This window comes from Erythrolamprus reginae, chromosome 1 (assembly GCF_031021105.1).
Source record: "Erythrolamprus reginae isolate rEryReg1 chromosome 1, rEryReg1.hap1, whole genome shotgun sequence".
In the NCBI taxonomy this organism is placed as follows: Eukaryota; Metazoa; Chordata; class Lepidosauria; order Squamata; family Dipsadidae; genus Erythrolamprus; species Erythrolamprus reginae.
The window spans coordinates 40,327,371-40,333,095 of NC_091950.1; positions in this window are offsets into that span (position 1 = coordinate 40,327,371).

Here is a 5,725-nt window from a genome sequence, read left to right on the forward strand (position 1 = left end):
ATCACCAGCAGCACTGTAAATGACATTTATTAGTGTCAGTGACCAGTATGTAGGCCAGGGAATTCTGGGAGTTGAAGTCCACACAGCTTAAAGCTGCTGAGCTTGAGAAACCCTGGTTTAGAGAAATATGGGGGAAATATGAGTCTGTGGCTTGAAATGTAATTTTTGCAAGTACATGGGTCACAAGATATCCAATGTTTTTATGCTCTTTAAAGATATCTTTAGGTACTTGGGGCACAAAATTATTTTCTATTTCTTGGTTGGATTGCTTAGCTATTATTATACTACTTCATCATCAACATTGCCTGGACTATACATAAAAATTTGAAAACTACAATAATGTAGCAAGATAAAAACAACAGAGCTAAATCAATAAGATGAAAAGCTATTCAGATAGGTCAATGGAGGGAAACTAACCATAGCTACTGAATATGGCAATATTGTGTGGATCAGGAATATCTTCTTGATACCTGAGGTGTCTATTAGAAGTATGAAAAAGACAATGGAGGAATTATTGGCAAGGTCTAGGAGCTCTGCCAGTTGGCTTGGGGCTCAAAAGGGTTTCATGTTGGAAGTGTTTGATAGATTAATATCAGATCTCACCTGTCCCCATCTACTCAACCTTCTCCTGCCCTCCCCATCTTTTATTTATTTCTTTATTTCTTTATTGGCTTTATATGCTGCCCCACTCTGAGGACTCGGGGCAGCTTACAACATATACAAAATATTAACAATATCCTAAATTCAATATTAATATAATTAATCTAAAACTCAAATTCATTAAAATCACTCCCATTCATGCATTCCATTCATAGGTCAGGGGCTAATTATCTAGTGGCCTCAAGCCTGTCAACACATTTTAATTTTAGCTATTATGTTTTGTATTTTTATATTTTTGTAGTACAGTTGTACCTCTACTTAAGAACGCCTCTACTTAAGAACTTTTCTAGATACGAACCGGGTGTTCAAGATTTTTTTTGCCTCTTCTTAAGAACCATTTTCTACTTAAGAACCTGAGCTGGGAAAAATTTCCCAGGAAATTTGAGAGCGGCACGAAGGCCTGGCCGGTTTCTTGCCATTCCCCTCCCGGCCATCTTGGGCTTTTCTGGGCTGCCAGAAGAGCCTTTCGGTGGCGCTTAAGGAGGCTTTGGCAATCCAGAGCAAACAAAGCATTTTCCTTTCTCTGGGCTCTTGGAGAGGGAACAAACCTCTGCCAGCACCCAGGGGGAAAAAATGCTCCCTTTGCTCTAAGCAGCCCAGAGCAAACAGAGCGTTTTCCTTTCTCTGGGCACTCTTCTTCCTCCTCCTCCTCCTCCCACCCAAATTCCGAGCTTTTATTTCTTTCTTAATGGGTTTGCACACATTATTTGCTTTTACATTGATTCCTATGGGAAAAATTGCTTCTACTTACAAACTTTTCTAGTTAAGAACCTGGTCACGGAATGAATTAAGTTCTTAAGTAGAGGCACCACTGTATTTTATTTAGATAGTTTTATCTTTTAATATTGTAAGCTGCACAGTGTTACCCTGGGGTAAGATGGGTGGTTGATAAATTTAATAAATAAATAAAATATGTATCTGCTGATTTGGCCTACTGTTTAAGTAATTTCCTTTATTCCTGTTATTGCCAGGACAGGGTTTTTTTCCTCTGTAAATTTATTTTTATTTTTTATTTATTTGTTTTGTCAAGTATGTATTGGTGGTATACAAAGATATAATAATATTTATATACATGATAATAGTAAAAGAGAAGCATTAGGACAGGGGACGGAGGGCACTCTGGTGCACTTATGCATGCCAATGGAAGCACTTCTAAACCAACCACTAGCACCACACTCACTTTCATAGATCCATTGCTACTTGAGTCCTCTTGCTCCCAACTTCAGCTTTCAGTGTCTGCTGAGAAACTTGGCATCACCCTTTAACTGTGTAACTATTTGGTAGGGGAAGTATATCTGTGAGGTCATGGGCCTATTGCCCTTTTTTCTGGACATGCTTACCTGTACCCCCAGGTGTCTGTGAGGTCATCTTTGTACATCAGCTGGGCAGCATATTATCTCTATATCAGGGAAACTAATACACATTTAATGGAGATTATTTTATACAGGAAAAAGTTGGGAATGTTTTAGCACGGATGAACCTTTTTAGAGTAACTAATTAGTTAAAAATAACTAAAATCAACACAAGTCTTCCTTCCTTGAGTTTAGTTACACAACTGAATTTATAATACCTGAATATATTATTATTATTTCCATAGCATTAGCCCCTGCATTTTGTAGGCCATTATATGCTTTGCTTGGTTTTGATTTAGATGAAATCCCCAAGCAACATATGTCTGGTGTATTCCAGAAATTGTGGTATACTGTTAAACCCCAAATTTGGGCCAGCAGCTTAAGCAAGAACCATTTTGCATCAAGGGGGACAACCTAACTTCAGAAAGAAGGAAGGAAGGAAGAAGGAAAGAAAGAAAGAAAGAAGGAAAGAAAGAAAGAAAGAAAGAAAGAAGGAGAGGGGGAGGGAGGGAAGGAAGGAAGGAGGAAAGAAAGAAGGAAAGAAGGAAGGAAATAAGAGGGAGGGAGGGAGGGAAGGAAGGAAGGAGGAAAGAAAGAAGGAAAGAGGGAGGGAAGGAAGGAAGGAGGAAAGAAAGAAAGAAAGAAGGAAAGAAGGAAAGTGGGAGGGAGGGAAGGATGGAAGGAAGGAGGAAAGAAAGAAGGAAAGAAAGAAAGAAAAAAGGAAAGAAAGAAGGAAAGAAAGAAAGAAAGGAGGAGGGAGGGAAGAAAGGAAGGAAGGAAGGAAGAAGGAAAGAAAGAAAGAAAGAAAGAAAGAAAGAAGGAAGGAAGGAAGGAAAGAAAGAAAGAAAGAAGGAGGGAGGGAGGGAAGGAAGAAGGAAAGAAAGAAAGAAGGAAAGAAAGAAAGAAGGAGAGGGGGAGGGAGGGAAGGAAGGAAGGAGGAAAGAAAGAAGGAAGGAAGGAAAGAAGGAAAGAGGGAGGGAGGGAAGGAAGGAGGAAAGAAAGAAAGAAGGAAAGAGGGAGGGAGGGAAGGAAGGAAAGAAGGAAGGAGGAAAGAAAGAAGGAAAGAAGGAAAGTGGGAGGGAGGGAAGGAAGGAAGGAGGAAAGAAAGAAGGAAAGAAAGAAAGAAGGAAAGAAAGAAGGAAAGAAAGAAAGAAAGAAAGAAGGAGGGAGGGAGGGAAGGAAGGAAGGAAGACGGAAAGAAGGAAAGAAAGAAAGAAAGAAGGAGGGAGGGAAGGAAGGAAGAAGGAAAGAAAGAAAGAAAGAAAGAAAGAAAAAGCCTCACATGCAGTTAACAATACCCAAAACTCTCAGCTGATGCCATCTCTGAAAAATAGATAGGCACTTCTCAAACCTTACTCCACAAGAACCCATGATCATTCAATCAAGGTCTGTTTTCTCTTTCACAATAAGCTTGTAAATGAAGTGGAAGGGTGGAAGATGTTTCCTCAACAATTAATCTCAACATTAAATTAAATTTTTAAAAGCGGTTTGTTTTTTCAATGTGCAAAATCTCACGGAATTGCCAAATCTTGCATAATTTCAACTTTGTGTTTGACCTTCTGAAATTTCAGCAAGTTTACGTCAGATCATGCGAGACTTTTAATGAACATGACGAAGCCTTGGTAATGAAAAAGTGATAATTTTATGTTGAACACTGATAATGTTACCTAATCAGTTAATGAAATGCCTGCAAGCAAACAATCAAACTCAGAGATCACCAACCGCTCTACATGTTAACACACATACAATTCTGGATGTGTTTATCATACAACTCCAGTCATTTCCATTTTTAAATTAGTTTTTGCACATCAAATTACTCAGTCGGAGGATGTTGCTGTCCTTTCTGGACCCATATCTTCATTGCCCATCATATCTAGATGACTCCATTGTACTGGATGTTGGGAATTGGAGAAAAGCTTCCTCCATAAATGCATTTAGAATCACAGCCCCAATAAAGGAAAAACAGGTTAGAGAATATTAGCTAAACTTTTCACACTACCCAGTTACCTTGTGAACAAAAGCTCACTTCAACAAATGACTTTCTTTTGTGACCTGCTGCGCATGAAAGCTGAATTACACAGTTGGAAGGGGCTTTGGAGGTCTTCTAATCCAATCCCTTACTCAAGCAGGAGACCCTACACTCCAACACTCCACAGTCTGCATTGGTTGCCGATCAGTTTCTGGTCACAATTCAAAGTGTTGGTTATGACCTATAAAGCCCTACATGGCATCGGACCAGGGCATCAGCGAGACCGCCTTCTGCCGCACGAATCCCAGCGACCATTTAGGTCCCACAGAGTTGGCTTTCTCCAGGTCCCATCGACTAAACAATGTCGTCTAGCGGGACCCAGGGGAAGAGCCTTCTCTGTGGTGGCTCCGACCCTCTGGAACCAGCTCCCCCCAGAGATTAGGATTGCCCCCACCCTCCTTGCCTTTTGTAAACTCCTTAAAACCCACCTCTGCCGTCAGGCATGGGGGAATTGAAACATCTCCCCCTTGCCCATGTAGTTTTGGTGTATGATTGATTGTGTGCTTGTTTTTTATATATTGGGGTTTCTTTTTTGGACTTTTTAACCTAAAACTGTAATTTAGATTGCTAAATATTAGATTCGTTACTATGTACTGTTTTTACCATTGTTGTGAGCCGCCCCGAGTCTGCGCAGAGGGGCAGCATATAAATCCAATAAATCTAATCTAAATCTAATCTAATCTATACCCATGATGGGTATGCAATTATGCAAGACTTCACACATGCCACAGGTGGGACATGAAGCCATATCTACTGGCATGCAAGCTGTTGCCCTAGTTTAGCTCCAGCGCACCTGTATCTGCCAGCCAGCTGGTTTGCGGCTTGCACAGAGGCTCCGGGAAGGCCTTTTCAGCCTCCAGGGGGCGGGGGAGGCCATTTCCACCCTCCCCATGCTCCAAGAAAGCCAAGGGTGAAAATGGGCCTACCAGGCCCAGTGGAAGTCAGGAAATGAGTGCCCTCATGCAGGGGCAGAGCAGTGCGGGGGGTGTCTCACACACATGCGCGGGAAGGCGGGGCACATGGGCATTAAATTATGGGTGGGCACACATGCACGGGTGATAGCTTGCACACACATGGTTTTGGCACCCAAGGAAAAAAAGGTTCGCCATCACTGCCTTATGTCATTTCAGACAAGTGGATGTACAGTCTCTTCTTGGAGTACTGTGTACAGTTCTGGACACTGCACCTCAAGAAGGATATAATGGAACTGGAAAAGGTGCAAAAAAGGGCAACAAGAATGATCAAGGAAATGGAGCACCTCCCTTATGATACCAGGTTGCAACGCCTTGGTCTCTTCAGCCTTGAAAGACGGCGTTTAAGGGATGACTTGATTAAAGTGTATAAAATCATGCATGGGATAGAAAAGGTGGATAGAGAAAAATTATTTTCTCTATCACACAATACTAAGATGAGGGGCCACTCCCTAAAGCTCATAGTTAAGAAAGTGAGGACAAATCAAGGGAAATATTTCTTCACCCAGAGGGTCATTTGTTTATGGAATTTACTTCCAGAAGAGGTCGTGACTGCTGTCAGCCTTGATAGCTTCAAGGCAGGATTAGACAGATTCATGGATGCCAAGTGTATTGGTGGTTACTGAAATGGATGTCCATGTGCCGCCTCTATGTTGGTTGAGGCAGGTAGGATTCCCTTGAGTACCATTTGTTGGGGATCAGGGGAAAGGGAG